This window comes from Triticum aestivum, chromosome 3B (genome assembly GCF_018294505.1).
Source record: "Triticum aestivum cultivar Chinese Spring chromosome 3B, IWGSC CS RefSeq v2.1, whole genome shotgun sequence".
NCBI classification, from domain to species: domain Eukaryota; kingdom Viridiplantae; phylum Streptophyta; class Magnoliopsida; order Poales; family Poaceae; genus Triticum; species Triticum aestivum.
Genome location: NC_057801.1, coordinates 775525326 through 775544489, shown reverse-complemented (window position 1 = coordinate 775544489; position 19164 = coordinate 775525326). Strand labels below are relative to the sequence as shown.

The 19164-nt window shown below is 41.7% G+C and overlaps 1 pseudogene; it reads right to left on the bottom strand.

Moving 5' to 3' along the window:
- LOC123067872 (uncharacterized) overlaps positions 1 to 19164 on the bottom strand; it is a 107810-nt pseudogene that overhangs the window by 69794 nt on the left and 18852 nt on the right.

Below are 19164 nucleotides of genomic sequence, written 5' to 3'. Positions count from 1 at the left end.
TCATTTTTTACTGTAACAAATCACTAAAATTATTATTCAACATTGAATACTAAATGCCTCTGCATATTTAATACTCCTATCTTCAAATAGAATCATTAAACAAACAAACATATGCAGACAATGCAAACATAACAGCAATCTGCCATAACAGTACAGTCTGTAAAGAGTGCAAGAGTATCAATACTTCCCTAACTCCAAAAATTATGAACTAAAATTCCCACTGTAATAAATTTATCAGATCTTAATATGCAAAAAGATTCAACATTATAACACTCTCTGACATTTCTAGGGAATTTTTGCAACAGCGGTAAACTTTCTGTTTTCAAACAGCCACAGGTATACTAGCAAAATAAGCATGGCAAAGGCTATCCTTGACTTCTTTATTGAAACTAAAGATGCAAAACATTAATCTAAATAACAGAAAGCAAACACTAACAAGAGAAAATGACGCTCCAAGCAAAACACATATCATGTGGTGAATAAAAATATAGCTCCAAGTAAAGTTACCAATGAACGAAGACAAAAGAGGGGATGCCTTCCGGGGCATCCCAAGCTTAGGCTCTTGGTTATCCTCGAATATCTTGGGGTGCCATGGGAATCCCCAATCTTAGGCTCTTTGCCACTCCTTATTCCATAGTCCATCGAATCTTTACCCAAAACTTGAAAACTTCACAACACAAAACTCAAAAGAAAACTCGTAAGCTCCGTTAGTATAAGAAAATAAAACCACCACTTAGGTACTGTAATGAACTCATTCTAAATTCATGATGGGGTAATATGTACTGTACTTCAACTTATCCATGGTTCATACCCTCTGATACTACTCATAAATTCATCAAAATAAGCAAACAACACATAGAAAACAGAATCTGTCAAAAACAGAACAGTATGTAGTAATATGTATCAAACGTATACTTCTGGAACTCCAAAAATACTACCAAATTAGGAAGTCCTAGGCAATTCGTTTACCAACCCAGAGCAAAAAGAATCAGATCATAAGCACGTTTATGTGAATTAACAAAACTAAAATACTGGGTGCAAAAGTTTCTAATTGTCAATAGGATCAACACAACTATCACCGTAAGCCATCCTAAAGGTCTTACTTGGCACTTTATTGAAACAAAAGCTATAAAACATGATTACTACAGTAGCATAATCATGTGGACACACAAAAACAGTAAGGATAAATATTGGGTTGTCTCCCAACAAGCGCTTTTCTTTAATGCCTTTCTAGCTAGGCATGATGATGATAATGATGCTCACATAAAAGATAAGAATTGAAACATAACGGAAGCATCATGAAGCATATGACTAGCACTTTTAAGTCTAACCCACTTCCTATGCATAGGTATTTTGTGACAAACAACTTATGGGAACAATAATCAACAAGCATAGGAAGGTAACACAAGCATAGCTTCAAGAATTTAAGCACATAGAGAGGAAACTTGATATTATTGCAATTCCTACAAGCATATGTTCCTCCCTCATAATAATTTTCGGTAGCATCATGAATGAATTAAACAATATAACCAGCACCTAAAGAATTCTTTTCATGACCTACAAGCATAGAAAATTTACTACTCTCCACATAAGCAAAATTCTTCTCATTCGAAATAGTGGGAGCATCATAAGAGACTTGAACACTAAAAATTGTTTCCACATTAAAAGAGTAAGGTTCAGAAAAAGGGTAATCATAATCATGACAAGATTTGTAAATATAATCATCACTACTTTTTATAGCATAAGTTTCATCACAATAATCATCATAAGTAGCAACTTCGTTCTCATCATAATCGATTGAAACCTCTCCCAAGAGAGTGGAATCACTAAATAAAGTTGACACTCTTCCAAATCCACTTTTATATTCATCACAATAAGATTCAACATCCTCCAAAATAGTGGGATAAGTACTTCCTAAAGTTGACACTCTTCCAAACCCACTTTCATCAATATAATCATCATACGTAGGAGGCATGCTATCATAACAACTTTGCATATCAAAACTTGGGATGCTAAAAATATCATCTTCATTAAACATAGCATCCCCAAGCTTGGGACAAACATTAATTCCAGCAAATATATTCTCAAAATATGTCATTCTCATCAAACATAGCTTCCCCAAACTTGGGCCTTTTCATATCATAAGCGTAATCACTCTCATCATTAAAAATATTGATAGCACCAATAGTATAGCAATTATCATCATCACAATGAATAGTAGGAGCAATATCATTTGGGAGGGATACCTTTCTACCTTTGTTGCTCCTTCTTTTCTTTTTCTTCTTCACATTATGTGTGGGTTCAACCTTCCTCTTTGAGCTCCTTATTAATGAGATTGGTTGAATAGAAAGCTCCTCTTCATTACCTAATTCATCATAAGAAATAATAGGAGGAGATTGGGAAGCCTCTTCCCTCTCATTAGTATTCTCATCATCTTCCATTTGCTTTCTTTTCTTTAGGTAATTGGCATTGTAAGGATTTTCAATGCAATTCACCGCACAATACATATATATCTTCTCTAGATCAAAATCAAGAAGTCTATCAAGATTAAATTTTGGAATACCCTCGGTTATACGTTTCATTTCTTCATAACCCAAAAGAAGGCTAAGCTCTTTATGATGCTCAAGGGTAATCAAATTATCACAATATTTGGACACGACTTGATCATGAAACAAATAGCATTGGAGCTTTAAATGACCATGTTCATTGCAAAGTTCACAAGGGGCGCGAAAAATATTGAATATTTCAGCACATTCATCTAGCTCTTCTTGCAACAATTTGGTTTCTAAGTACTTATGCATCTTGCAATAAATATCTTTTCTATTTGGTGTGTTCATGCAAACATGCACTCCACAAAAGTTGACATGCTCATAAGAGATATTTTCATCATAACTAGTGCAATCATCATTAGCATCATGGATATTCAAAGAATTCGTACTAACAACATTGCAATCATGCTCATCATTCAAAGATTTAGTGCCAAACAATTTAGAGATTTCTTGTTCTAGCACTTGAGCACAATTATCCTTTCCATCATACTCACGAAAGATATTAAAAAGGTGAAGCGTATGAGACAAACTTAACTCCATTTTTTTCTTTTATAAACTAGACTAGTGCTAAAACAAGAAACAAAAAGATTCGATTGCAAGATCTAAAGATATACCTTCAAGCACTCACCTCCCCGGCAATGGCGCCAAAAAAGAGCTTAGTTGATGAGGTGTGAGTGAGTGCCCTTTACCTAGCCTCCCCGGAAACGGCGCCAGAAAAGAGCTTGATGTCTACTACACAACCTTCTTCTTGTAGACGTTGTTGGGCCTGCAAGTGCACAGGTTTGTAGGACAGTAGCAAATTTTCCTCAAGTGGATGACCTAAGGTTTATCAATCCGTAGGAGGCGTAGGATGAAGATGGTCTCTCTCAAGCATTGTGTCCCCAACACACCAAATACAATGGTAAATTGTATAGGTGCACTAGTTCGGCGAAGAGATGGTGATACAAGTGCAAAATAGATAGTAGATATAGGTTTTTGTAATCCGAAATAATGAAAACAGCAAGATACCAAGTGGTAAAAGTGAGCGTAAAAGGTATTGCAATGATAGGAAACAAGGCCTAGGGTTCATACTTTCACTAGTGCAAGTTCTCTCAACAATAATAACATAGATAGATCATATAACAAGCCCTCAACATGCAACAAAGAGTCACTCCAACGCCACTAATAGCGGAGAACAAACGTAGAGATTATGGTAGGGTACGAAACCACCTCAAAGTTATCCTTTCTGTTCTATCTATTCAAGAGTTCGTAGTAAAATAACATAAAGCTATTCTTTCCGCTCGATCCATCATAGCGTTCATACTAGAATAACACCTTAAGATACAAATCAACCAAAACCCTAATGTCACCTAGATACTCCATTGTCACCTCAAGTATCCATGGGCATGATTATACGATATGCATCACACAATCTCAGATTCATCCAACCAATCATAAAAGTACTTCAAAGAGTGCCCCAAAGTTTCTACCGGAGAGTCAAGAACGTGTGCCAACCCCTATGCATAGGTTCCCAATGTCACGAAACCCACAAGTTGATCACCAAGACATACATCAAGTGTTCTCATAAAAGACTCAATCTGATAAGATAACTTCAAAGGGGAAACTCAATTCATCGCAAGAGAGTAGAGGGGGAGAAACATCATAAGATCCAACTACAATAGCAAAGCTCGGGATACATCAAGATCGTGCCATAGAGGGAACACGAGAGAGAACACGAGAGAGAGAGAGAGAGATCAAACACATAGCTACTGGTACATACCCTCAGCCCCGAGGGTGAACTACTCCCTCCTCGTCATGGATAGTGCTGAGATGATGAAGATGGCCACCGGTGATGGGATCCCCCTTCGGCAGGGTGCCGGGAAGGGCTCCCAAGAGGTTTTTGGTGGCTAAAGAGGCTTGCGGCGGCGGAACTCCCGATCTATCTTCTGTTCTGGAAGTTTTAGGGTACGTAGGTATATATGGGTGCAGGGGGTATGTCGGTGGACCTCCGGGGTGCTCACGAGGTGGGGGGCGCGCCCAGGGGGCGCGCCCCCCACCCTCGTGGGCAGCCCGGGACTCCCCTGGCGTGCACTCCAAGCCCATCAGGTTGGTTTCCTTCTAAAATTATCTTCTGCAGTTGATTTCGTTCCGTTTTGACTCCGGCTGATATTCCTTTTCCTCGAAACACTGAAATAGGCATAAAACAACAAATCAGGGCTGGGCCTCCGGTTAATAGGTTAGTCCCAAAAATAATATAAAAATGGATAATAAAGCCCAATATTGCCCAAAACAGTAGATAAAGTAGCATGGAGCAATCAAAAATTATAGATACGTTGAAGACGTATCATTATCCAATGTTGGACCATCATCCGCTTGCTGCTGCCGCTGCCGAGACCCCCTTTCCTGGATAAGTGAGTCGATCTGCTGCTGTTGCTGCTAGAATTTGAGTTCCAAGTCCGCGTGCCTTGCTTCTAGGCCTTGAAGGCGTTCTGCGTCCTGCTTCCTCTACTCCTCCTCCGTCTTCCTCTTCTTCTCCTCCTCCATCTTATTTCTTGCACGGGTCCTGTAGTCATCGTTCCATTCCGAAAAGCTCTCATACCAGCGAATAACGCCCTTGCCTCGTGTTCTTCCCGGGTGTTCAGGATTTCCCAGGGCGCGCGTAAGCTCATCGTTCTCTCTATTGGCCGTGAACACCCCCTTTCGAGCTTCTTCTATTGCGTCAAGTATCTTTTGTTCGGATCCTTTTAGACTTGCCTTCTTCGAAACCAGGCCTGTCTTTGGGTCCAACGCCCCCCCATGCGCATAGAACCAAATTTTGCACCTGGGGGTGCAGCTCCTAGTAACCAGAGTGACCCCTGCATCCTCCATCTCTTGCTTAGACTTATCCCACTTAGGCATTGTCACCGCGTAGCCACCTGGACCCAGCCTATGGAACTGCGTCTTTTTTGCGGCATTGGCCTTGTTTTTTCTCGGTCGTTCCTTAGATCATTCTGATTCCTTGAATTTCGCGAAATCGGCCCAGTGTTCTCTTTGCTTCTCCAGTGTTCCCTTGAATTCTGGAGTCTTCCTTTCTGCAGCGAGGTAGTTGGCCCATACAGTTTTCTTGTGGGTGTTGAATGCAATTGCCATCTTCTTAAGAGCAGCGTCCTTGACTTTCTGCACATCTGCATTAGTGAAATAATCTGGTAGGGTGAAATGTTCCATCAGAGATTCCCAAAGGTTTTTTTTGCTCTCTCGTCGACCCAAGTAACATCTGGACGTTTAGTTTTTGGCTCTTTCCATTCTTGAATGGAGATCGGGAGTTGGTCCTTCACAAGAACTCCGCACTGACGAGTACACTTATTTGCAATGTTCTTAGGCATGAGGGGTTCGCCACTAGGTTTGGTGGAGTCGATGTTGTACTTTACACCCTCCTTCAACTTTTGCCCGGGCCTCGCTTTGTCCTGCTGTCTGTGGAAGCAGATTTGCTCGATTCGGAGGGCTGAAAGAAGAAAGATCGATTCGTTAATATATCTTCAAATAAAAAACATGTGATGATCACCAGATGCCTGCTTATATAAATATACCTCGCCGGTAGTCTTTGTTATTTCAAGATCAACATTATTGTTTGTGTCATCATAAACATTGTCTGCGTCATCATAACCATAATCATAGTTCATGGCTTCATCAGCTCGATCGTCAAGATCGAATATCTTATCATCACCCTCCCCGGTATTGTTCAGATATTGGGAGCCATCATCTGCTTCATTTAGATCATCTAGCCTGCAAGGGCTGCATATGATCTCAAACAATTCCTCTTCTCTCTCTTTTTGCCGGTATTGTCCGCCATAGCTTTTACTTAACTAATACAGAAGAAATATAAAATAATTTAGTATTAAAATTACAATGCATGGATGCAATAAATAAGGAAAAAACTGAATCATATAGTACATAATATGCATCGCCTCGATTAATATATAATCTCGAATACATCGCCTCGAATAATATATATAATCTCGAATACATCGTCTCGAATATTATATATCGAATACATCACTGGCTAGGTACCTAATAAAGATCGAATACTACAGAAGAATCTAGGCCACTCGCGGTTCCTGGGGCGTGGGCGGTGGACACCCAAAGAGAAGGAACCATCACAGGATCATATCTCCGATCATCTGCCCAAAGAACCTGCCAAGTATTGGAGAACCTGGCGTCCATAGCATCCATGTAGCGATGGACGTGCTCGTCCTCCTCCCTGACACGGCGACGCACCACCTTCGGCGGGGCCGGCTCCCTCTGCACCGAATTTGGCCCACGCGAACGCCACCAAAGGAGATCAGGGTCGACGACGGGACCCGAAGCCGGGTTCCTCACCAAGCAGCGCGCCCCTCATGGTAGCACCTCCCAGTGCCAGCCCGGCGGAGCCCAGTCCCGGACATGGGTCAGCCGGACATCATCGCGAACGGGTCAACGGCGAGGATGCGGGCCGGGCATCATCGAGAATAAATACTAATATGCCCGCAAAAAGTAACATTTTTTAAATGATTGGATTGTGATAACAAAAATTCTGTATGCAAAATTTAACAATTTGACATTAATCTAATTCATCTAACTAAAACTAATTCTAAAATTTCTAACATTTCTATATATATAACTAACATTTCTAATATTTCTATAACTAAAAAACAGAAAAAAAAAATGCTAACATTTCTATAAATATTTCTATAACTAAAAAACAGAAGAAAAAAAATTATAACATTTCTATATAGCTAACATTTCTATAACATTTCTAATATTTCTATAAACTAAAAAACAGAAAAATTTCTATAACTAAAATTTATAACTAAAAAACTAATGTGTGTGTGTGTGTCTGTGTGTGTGTGGACATGGCGGCCGGGGCAGGAGCTCACCGGCGAGGCGCGGCGACAGGGGGCAGCGCCGGGGACGGAGACGGGTGGTGACGACGGGGATGGGATGGGGCGGCGACGACGGGGACGGGGACGGGCCGGGCGGGGACGACGGGACGACGGGGCGGGGCGCGGCGGGTAAGACGGGGACGGGGATGGTCGGGGCAGCGACGGCGACGGCGACGGTGACGGGGGCAGCGACGAGGGGCGGCGGCGACGGGGCAGAGGAGAAAGAAGCAGAGGGAGAGATGAGAAACTGATTTTTTTTTTGAAGTGCTTTCTTATATAGAACACCCCTTTAGTACTGGTTGGAGCCACCAACGGTACTAAAGGTCTGTCTTGGCCTGGCCAAGCGGCGGGAAGTGCCCCCTTTAGTACCGGGTGGTGGCACCAACAGGTACTAAAGACCCACCCTTTAGTACCGGTTGGAGCCACCACCCGGTACTAAAGGTGGTGCGCTGGCGCAGTTGCGGTGCGGCAAGTTTAGTCCCACCTCGCTAGCCGAGGGGCGTCCACACTGGTTTATAAACCCCAGTGCGGTAGCTCTCTCGAGCTCCTCTCCAAAGAAGGCCTACTGGGCCTACCTGTTCTTTGCTGCCCTGTGGGCCTACTGGGCCTTTGCGGGCCTGCATCCTGACCCAATAACACGTTGGGTTTCTACTCGTATGCAGGTCGCTCTAGCCCAGTAGGCGGGCTTTTTTATTTTCTTATTTTTTTTCTTTATTTATTTTTGTTTTATTTATTTTTGAGTTGTTTTTTGCTGTATTTAGAGTTTCTTTGTGAATATTTTTGCTTTAGGTACAAAAAATTACAAACTTTCTGTTAGTGCCGGTAGTTTTCGAATTTGAATAGTTTAAATTTTGAATTATTTGAAATTTGTGTGAATCACTAGTTTGTGAATAACTTAACTTTGAAAATAGATTTTTCAGTGATTTTTTTTCTTATGTTTAATATTAGTGTGTTATATCATTATATTCAATTTGGTAATGCTTAGGTTATTTAAAAAATGAAATGCCTTTGTAACAGATGAGTTTTCGTCCGAAACCCTAATACTTCGAAAGAGATTGTCCATTTTGTACATGAAGTGCATCCAGTTTTTGCGGTAACCCTCTCTACTTTTTTGCACATGCTATGTGGGTGAAATTATGATACCATGCCAACTTTCAACCTTTTCCGAGTTCATTTGAAATGCTTTTCAATTTCAGGGTCATTTAGCTGAAAAAATCAGTAAATGCATGAAAGAATTTGTTTGCACATAAAATTTCTTCGTGTTTCAAATGCCAAAACACATAAATACCCTAACTATTACAGAGATTCCCTTCTGGGTGTGAAACACAGAAGAAAGTGATAATAATGAAACCGATCACATCCCAGATCTTTGGGTGTGAAACTTTTTCTTCGCGTATGTCCCTTTGCGCCGTAGCCATGGAAAATCTTCATCATTTAACTAGATGCTCGGGTCAATATCCATTGTGAATGAAGCAATTTCATCAAACTTTTCATAATCTTCTGACATCTCTGTCTTGTCATCCACTCCCACGATGTTTCTTTTCCCTGAAAGAACTATGTGGTGCTTTGGCTCATCGTATGATCCATTAGCTTCCTTATCTTTTCTTTTTCTCGGCTTGGTAGACATGCCTTTCACATAAAAAACCTGCGCCACATCACTGGCTAGGACGAATCGTTCGTCTGCATACGCAATATTGTTGAGATCCACTGTTGTCATTCCGTACTACGGGTCTTCCGTTACCCCGCCTCGTGTCATATTGACCCATTTGCACCGAAACAAAGGGACCTTCAAACCACCTCCATAGTTAAGTTCCCATATGTCCTCTATGTAACCATAATATGTTTCCTTTCTTGTGTTGGTTGTTGCATCAAAGCGGACACCACTGTTTTGGTTGGTGCTCTTCTTATCTTGGGCGATCGTGTAAAATGTATTCCCATTTATCTTGTATCCTTTGAAAGTCATTATATTCGAAGATGGCAACTGGGACAGCGAGTACAGGTCATCTTCAATATCGCCATCATGCATGGCACGTTTCTGCAACCAACCGGCGAAAGTCATCGTTTGTTCACGTGTAATCCAGTCGTCAGACTGCTCCGGGTGTTTGGAGTGTAGAAAATTCTTGTGTTCCTCCATATAAGGAGCCACCAAGACGGAATTCTGTAGAACTGTGTAGTGTGCTTCAGTGACAGAATGCCCGTCCATACATATTTTTTATGCCCTCCTAGCGTGCCTTTTCCATCCAGTCTGCCCTTATGCCGCGATTCAAGAACACCAATCGGCTTAAGGTCAGGAATCAAGTCAATACAAAACTCAATGACCTCCTCATTTTCATGGCCCTTCGAGATGCTTCCTTCTGGCCTAGCACGGTTATGAACATATTTCTTCAATACTCCCATGAACCTCTCAAAGGGAAACATATTGTGTAGAAATACAGGACCCAAAACATTAATCTCTTCGCAAAGGTGAACTAGGACGTGCGTCATGATGTTGAAGAAGGATGGTGGGAACACCAACTCGAAACTGACAAGACATAGCACCAAATCATTCTGTAACCTTGGTATGATTTCTGGATCGATTACCTTCTGAGAGATTGCATTGAGGAATGCACATAGCTTCACAATGGCTAATCGAACGTTTTCCGGTAGAAGCCCCCTCAATGCAACCGGAAGCAGTCGCGTCATAATCACGTGGCAGTCATGAGACTTTAGGTTCTGGAACTTTTTCTCTGCCATATATATTATTCCCTTTATATTCGACGAGAGGCCAGACGGTACCTTCATACTGAGCAGGCATTCAAAGAAGATTTCCTTCTCTTCTTTGGTAAGAGCGTAGCTGGCCTGACCCCTTATGTATATCGTCTTTTCCGTGCATACGTTGTTGGTCCTCCTGTGCCTCTGGTGTATCTTTTGTCTTCCCATGCACGCCCAAGAAGCCAAGCAAGGTCATGCAAAGATTCTTTGTCACGTGCATCACGTCGATTGCGGAGCGGACCTCTAGGTCTTTCCAATATGGTAGGTCCCAAAATATAGATTTCTTCTTCCACATGAGTGCGCATCCGTCAGCGCCCTTCGGAACAGGTTGTCCTCCAGGACCCTTTCCAAAGATTACCTTCAAATCCTTGACCATATCATGTACATCAGCACCAGTACGGTGGCGAGGCTTCGTCTGGTGATCTGCCTCACCTTTGAAATGCTCGCCTTTCTTTCTTACGTGATGCTTGCTCGGAAGAAATCGACGATGTCCCAGGTACACATTCTTCCTACAACTATCCAAATATATACTGTCGATATCATCCAAACAGTGTGTGCATCCGCGGTATCCCTTGTTTGTCTGTCCTGAAAGGTTACTGAGAGCATGCCAATCATTGATGGTCACGAACAGCAACTCCTTTAGGTCAAATTCTTCGTGTTCGTGCTCATCCCACGCACGTACACCTGTTCCATTCCACAGCTGTAATAGTTCTTCAACTAATGGCCTTAGGTACTCATCAATGTCGTTGCCGGGTTGCTTAGGCCCTTCGATGAGCACTGGCATCATAATGAACTTCCGCTTCATGCACAACCAAGGAGGAAGGTTATACAAACATAGAGTCACAGGCCAGGTGCTATGGTTGCTGCTCTGCTCCCCAAAAGGATTAATGCCATCTACGCTTAGACCAAACCATACGTTCCTTGGGTCACCTGCAAACTCCTCCGAGTACTTTCTTTTGATTTTTCTCCACTGCGACCCGTCAGCGGGTACTCTCAACTTTCCGTCTTTCTTACTATCTTCTCCGTGCCACCGCATCGCCTTCGCATGCTCTTTGTTTTGGAACAAATGTTTCAACCGTGGTATTATAGGAGCATACCACATCACCTTGGCAGGAATCTTCTTCCTGGGGCGCTCGCCCTAGACATCACCAGGGTCATCGCGACTGATCTTATAACGCAATGCACCGCATACCAGGCAAGCGTTCAAATCCTCGTACTCACCTCGGTAGAGGATGCAGTCATTAGGGCATGTATGTATCTTCTGCACCTCTAACCCTAGATGGCAGGCAACCTTCTTTGCTTCATACGTACTCTCGAGCAATTCGTTGTCCTTTGGAAGCATATTCTTTATCATTACCAGCAACTTTCCAAATCCCTTGTCAGATACACCATTCTCTGCCTTCCATTGCAGCAATTCCAGTGTGGTGCCCAACTTTTTTTTGTCAGCTTCGCAATTCGGGTACAACAATTTCTTGTGATCCTCTAACATGCGCTGCAACTTCTTCTTCTCCAAATCACTTGCGCAGTTTCTCTTTGCATTGGCAATGGCCCGACCTAGATCATCAGCGGGCTCATCTGATGCCTCTTCTTCAGCTTCTTCCCGCATTGCCGGCTGAGCTTCTTCCCCCATTGTTGTATCATCGTATTCAGGGAACCCATGGCCTAGATAGATGTCGTCGTCCTCTTCTTCTTTATTGTCTTCCATCATAACCCCTCTTTCTCCGTGCTTGGTCCAAACATTATTGTGGGCATGAAACCGGACTCAAATAGGTGGACGTGAATGGTTCTTGACATAGAGTAATTGTGACCATTCTTACAGCCAGCACATGGACAAGGCATAAAATCATCCGCCCGCTTGTTTGCCTTAGCGGCAAGCAGAAAAGTATGCACGCCATTAATGAACTCGGGAGAGCATCGGTCATTATACATCCATTGTCGGCTCATCTTCATTATACAACACCGAATAGACCAAATTAATACAAGTTCATACATAAAGTTCATATACAACACTTAATTAAATGCAACATACAAATAACTCTCTAGCTAAAGAATTTAAATGCAACAACAAATGCGATCAAGATCATAACTAAGGTAACGATTGATCCAACAGCATAATGATACCAAGCCACACTATCAATGGCATATTTTCTAATCTTTCTAATCTTCAAGCGCATTTTCTCCATCTTGATCTTGTGATCATCGACGACATCGGCAACATGCAACTCCAATTCCATCTTCTCCCCCTCAATTCTTTTCAATTTTTCTTTCAAATACTCGTTTTCCCTTTCAACTAAATTTAACCTCTCGACAATAGGGTCGGTTGGAATTTCCGGTTCACATACCTCCTAGATAAAAATATCTATGTCAACTTGATGGGCATAATTTGTCATAAACACGAAATGCAACAACTAGTTTTAAAAGAGAATATACCACATCAGAATCATAACAAGAACGAGGGCCGACGGGGACGGATATCAAAACCATGGCACTATGTATAACAAACAACGTACGGGTAAGATAATTATACGAGTAACTATATATCCAAATCACACAAACATCAACTTGGTAATGTAAAACATTCATGAACAAGAGCCTCACCACAAGGTGGTGCCGGCGACGGAACGGTGTGGGCGATCTACGGTGGTTACGACGGAGATTTAGAAGGCACTAAGTAAACAACACCTACATATGCAAACTAAGTGTTATTTTTTGACCTCAAATTGCATATAAATCAAATTCTACACATTTAATTCCTCCCTAATTACTAAACTCACAAATTAGTCACTATACAAAGCATTGCAAGAGCTAATCTAGCAATGAGAGATGAAAGGACAAAGTTGCTAACCTTTGTGATCATTTGAATGGATGGGGGCCTTCAAATGTTGACAAATTTTGGGCAAAATGTGTGATGAGCTCGAGAGGAAGAGGGGAAGAACAAAGAGGAGAGGGGAAAGGGGAAGAACAGAGCGAGCTCGGGTGGACGAAGGGTTTATGTAGGACGACCTTTAGCACCGGTTCGTGCCACGAACCGGTACTAAAGGTGCTGGAGGGACCCCAGACTGACAACATCCTGCCACCACTCATTTTAGTACCGGTTCGTGGCACGAACCGGTGCTAAAGGTTCACCACGAACCGGTACTAATGGGAGCGGCCGGCCAGCCGTTGGAACCGACACTAATGAACTCATTAGTACCGGCTCAAAATCAAACCGGCACTAATGTGATTCACATTTGACCCTTTTTCTACTAGTGACATTTCCCATCGCCGGGCTTGCGCCACGGCATCTCCTTCTCGCCCTTCTTATTCATCCTAGTGACCGATCCCATGCATCACATCCTCGACGCTACCTTGGCTAGGGGCCTCCTGCAGGCACCACCTGGTAGGCACATCAGGCTGTGGGTGAGCCTCTACACTAATGATATCATCGTCTTTCCCAACCCAACGCACGAGGAAATTGGTACCCTCCTCACCATTTTGACATTGTTCGGGAACTCTATGGTCTACATGTAAACCTGCAAAAATCAACGTCCCTTGATGATAAACATCACGATGCTCTAGAAGGTCATCATTGATAGTGTGCTGCCAGTGCATAAGAAGGGAATCAAATCGATCCACGCTCATTCTCATAGCTTGGGAAATTTGGTGCGAGAAAAACAGTCATGTCTTCCAGCAAAGGATCTCTCCGGTATGAGATATCGTGGCGGCAATCAGGCGCGCCCTGCAGCAATCATGCGTGACTGTCGCGGTTTACGGCCCTTTTGGGGACATTGTTGTGAGGGGTTAACTGTCTTGTTCTGGCCCTTGTGGCCTTGTTTGGCCTTTGTTTTTCATGTTTATATTTATTTTAGCCTTTTGTCTTTCCTTGGGTGGTTTTTGGTCGTCTTTGTACAACCCTTTCTGATACCTGCATGTACATGAAAATGCTAGCAACTGCCGGGTCTTTCAAAAAAGGTCTTATTACACGTGGGTGTACGTACTTCAGTCAACTTGGGACATTACTTGTGCTGTAATTCAATGTTGTGTCCGCGTGGCGAAAGTATATACTCCATATAATAAACGTCTCCAACATGGCATATGCGAGGCAAGAGATAAAGGTGCATGTATATACTACCAGAAACGTGAATATTTCTGTGGGCCGGACTATATCCCTGAGCAGCTCTCGGTAAAAAAAACAAATTCGGGACCCTATTTGTTTTTTTTGCCGAAAGCTACTCAGATGTCCAAATGATCTGAAAATTGGAGCGGACCTCACGCATCAAATTATCTACCACACAAAAAAGTTGAAAAAATTAAACTTTTCTACTATTTGTTTTGATTTTTTTTTCTTCAACGCGGGTGCAAAGCCTGGGCTCAAAAGTGGATTAAAGAGTTAAGGTTTCTATCACAAAAGAAGAAAGAAAAAAATCTACAGCAAATCTAATGAAATCATTTCGATGATACAAACCAAAACATCAGATTAGTTAAAGCCAAGAGCGCCAAGTTTATTAAATAGAGGGGCACCCTAGTAGCACCGAGGCTGCGGTTTGCTAACTTTAAGTCAGCTGACATAGGACCACATGTTAGTGACACTAAGTCACATGACTCCTAAGTCACCTGACTTAAAGTCAGCAAATATGAACCGGTAGCACTGCCATCTGAATAATTGCCATGCCAACCTTTTAAGGAAGGCATTGCCAGAATCATATTTCCATGGAGATGGTAGCAAGTGACTCGGAAAAAGGGATCAAGAAAGTTCAGAGCCATTTGCCAAGAAAGGAAGGCCTCGGCTAAGAATGTCTTTCCGCACACCTCTCATTCCCAACATACACTGATTCAATATAGTACCAAATTAGAGTACTACTAGTTGGATATCTGATATTCATTTCCTTTGGTACTCCCTCCGGATGGGAATATAAGTCGGGCATGGGAATTTAGGTCGTCAATTTATCTAGCCAGGTAAAAGATGCTAATGTATACAAGGGGGTTATACAAGACAATACATGCAACGGAGATCAGTCAGCCATGGACAATGGGCTTTATAAGTGTTGAGGTGCAGAAAGGTTGGTGGGCATGTTAATTAGCTTTGATATGCAAAAAGGTGATATTTTAGACAAGTATCTGGTCTTCAAAGTTCAATATGTGTGATCATACAATAAATGTTACAAATCCCAAATATATAACACCCCCCCCCCCTTCCCCGCTCTGTTATACAAAGCAACCACAAAATGTGAAAATTCCTACCGCCACTCTGTTTTCCCAGTTATTGCTATAGACACATGCACAGCTCTGAACCATTCCCGAGGCTTACAGTCACAATGCAACTAAGACATGATATATATACTCCTAGTCCTATCCTTCACACTGAGATCAATGAGAGCATGGTTAATCATGTAGCGGGCTGCTGGCGATAGAGAGATACCATGCTATCTAAAGTATCATGAAAAATACCCATATAATAGGTTGGCTTTTAGATTGGCCATTAGGTTGGCTTAAACATTTAATATTTGCATGAGCAATGCATATGATTGGAAGACAATTGCAGGCATACTACTTTTTTTTAATCCATGTGCCATAGTCGGACTGTACAATAAGAGCCTACTTCACCTTCTCTCTCTTCTCTTCGCACTCCTCCGAGTACGAGTTTTATGACATGAGAAGTCTTATAGCCAGCAGACTAGGAATTATTAGACTTGATCTGATGGTGGCACTTCTGCTCGAAGACTATACATCGCTTATAGCAAGTGTGGCTTTCATCTCGCCTTGTGAGAAGGTTTTTTGTTCCCCGTCATAACTGGGTCAGCCCGTCATTGTTTTTTTCTTTTTAGATCGCTGGTTGTAGTCTTTCGCACGGTCGACGTACTGATTTGGTCCCTTTATTTATTTTTTATTTTCTTTTATTTCTTTACTTGGTTTTCTTTGTTTTCCTCACATTTTTCTTTGGTTTTCTTTTTTTGTTTGTTTTTCACCGGTTTTCTTTAATTCTTTCACGATTTTTACTTTTTCTTTCTCGGTCTTCACTTTTTTAATTCTTTTTATTTATTTTCAGTTTTGTTCGTTTATCTTCGTTTCTTTCTCGGTTTCATTCCTTTTAATTGTTTTTCTTCGGTTTCTTTGGTTTTCTTGTTCTCTTGTTTCTTTGTCAGTTGTTCTTGTTCACCAGTTACTTCTTTGTTTAACACATGTCTACGTTTTTTAGTACACAATGTACATTTTTACTGTACACGCAAAACATTTTGTTGATACACATTGAACGTTTTTTAGCTACATGATGTATATTTTTTTCTTAAATAAATGTTTTGGACACTTTTTAAATATTTCATTAACATTTGTCAAATATATGTTTTTCATGTCTACTTTTCACACAATGTAAATTATTCGTATGCATGAGTAACTTTTTTATATACACGTTTAACATTTTTCTAAATGCAGAATGAACATTTTTTTTCTTACAGTTCTTGTTGTAGTGTCTACTTTTTATACACATTGTACCTTTATCGTAAACATTTGGAATCAGTTTTTATACATGTCAAACATTCTTTTTCAAATACATGATTAAGATTTTTAAAATATACTTTTTTATACATTAGAAACACATTTTCTATACACATTTAACAACTTTAATGTCCGATTAACATTTTCCAAAAATTTATGTAAAATGTTTTTTTTAATATATATAATATTTTGAAGTATAAAAAAACTAGAAAAGAAAACAAAATATGTGAAAAGAACAGTGAAGAAAACAGCCGCTTTTGAGGTTTGTGGCATCCCGCGCACTAGGTCGGCCCAGTCTCACGCTGGCTTCAGGCAAGGCAGCCTTGTGTCTGCACTTTTGTTCACCCCATCGTCCTCCTTGTTTCCGCTCTACTGCAACACAATGTTAGCCAAGAAGGTGATCTAAGGCTTCCATGACAATTTGTCATCTGGGATTTGCTAGAGCATCTCCAATAGCAAAAAGGCGAGTTAAGTTTCTATCACAAAAAAAAAGGAAGAAGAGAAAAGCAAATCTAATGAAATCATTTCGATAAAACAAACTAACACTTCAGATTAGTTAAAGCCAAGAGCACCAAGTTTATTAAACGGAGGGGCATCACTAAGTCAGGTGACTTAGGCCCACATGTTAGTGACACCAAGTCGCCTGACTTAAGAGTCAGTAAATCTGAACCGGTAGCACTGCGGCTGGGATTCGCTGACTTTAAGTCAGGTACTTAGGCCCACATATTAGTGACACTAAGTCACCTGACTTAAAAGTCGGCAAATCCGAACCGGTAGCACCGGCATCTGAATAATTGACATGCCAACCTTCTAAAGAAGACATTGCCAGAATCATATTTCCATGGAGATGGTAGCAAATGACTCAGAAAAACAGATCAAGAAAGTTCAGAGCCATTTGCCATGAGATGGAAGTAAATAATTGAATGAATCTGACTTCTGATGTATACATGGGGTCTGACGCTAACGCTAAGCTGAGATAATAAAATTACACAATGCAACAAATTTTCTTAAGATTGTCAACTGAACTTAGAAGATACATGGCGCTCCCCGGCAGATCCCCTGGGCGGCGCGGCGCGCCACGCAGGGCCAAGTGGGGAAACAATCAGCGTCACGGTCAACTATCTGACAAATATGTACCGGGAACAAGACCGCTTGGGCATCACATATGATTTTTGTCAAAAAGGTTTACTGTGCTTGTTGTTGTCTCTCTTGAGTTGTACTTTGAGTTTCTTGCCGCCTAGCTGGAAACCGTTCATCATGGCGATGGCCGACTGCGCGGACACAGGGTTGTCATAGCTTACAAAACCTGCACCGAACGTTATGATAAACAGGTTAACAGATAATGTGAACGACGCGCAAGAGAGCGTGTCTGCTAGTGAGAGATTTTATTACCGAAGCATTTGCTGGAACCAGTTGCTTTGTCAACAAACACCTTGGCACTTATTACTCTCCCAAACCTCTGGAAGGCATCGGAGAGTTCTTGGTCACCAAATTCTTGTGGGATATGGTAGATAAATAGATTGGCTCCAGGAGGTCCTGAAACATGTACATAGGTTTTACTACAATGCAACAGGCTTGATAATAAATAAAAAACCACGTCAAAAGGGTTTTGCATAATACCATATTGATTACTGCAATTCATAGAATTAATTAGTACACCGACTATCAGAGTTGCCAATCAGTGTTAAATATTGGCGCTGGATTCTAGTGTACAACTTTGGATAGCCTTGTATGCATGTTGCTACCAAATGTAAAGTTTTTCATTTTTGTAAAATATTACATGATAGTGTTCATCACCAATGCACAAGGCATTTGCAGGAAATTCATGCTAACTAATGGGCAACTACTATCAGAAGAGTATGGTATTTCCCCTTGCACAATAAGTAAAGAAAAGACTAGAATGTGGCTAACCTTCTGTTTGTGTTTGGCCACCGCCATTGCTACGGGGACTATATGCGATAGAATTGACATTTGCACTTGGAACTTTAACGAGGTTGTGAGGATTCCCAAAAGGACGGTTGTTCATCGGACCACCAGGGTAGGATCCAGGGTACTACATGTTGGATAATGAGCAACTAGTATTTCCTGAGGGCCAAAGGCCATTACATATACATGTGTGTCAAAGTGCAGAAAACCCCTTATACAATGGGGATATACCGAAAAGGGACTATACACATCTAACACCCCCCCCCCCCTCAAACTCATGGTGGATCAACAACACTGAGTTTGGAGAGGAAAAAACGCGTGCTGCGCTCGAGTCTATGCCTTGGTGAAGAAGTCCGCCAACTGTAACTCAGAGGGCACATAGTGAAGAGCGAGAGTCTGATCCTGCACAGCAGCACGCACAAAGTGGGCATCCACACCGATGTGCTTGGTGAGCTCATGCTTCACCGGGTCACGCGCAATACTTATAGCGCCAGTACTGTCTGACAGTAAGGGAGTCGAGGTAGTAGCAGACACACCAAAATCCTCAAGTAACCATCGTAACCAGATCACCTCAGCCGTCAACATCGCCA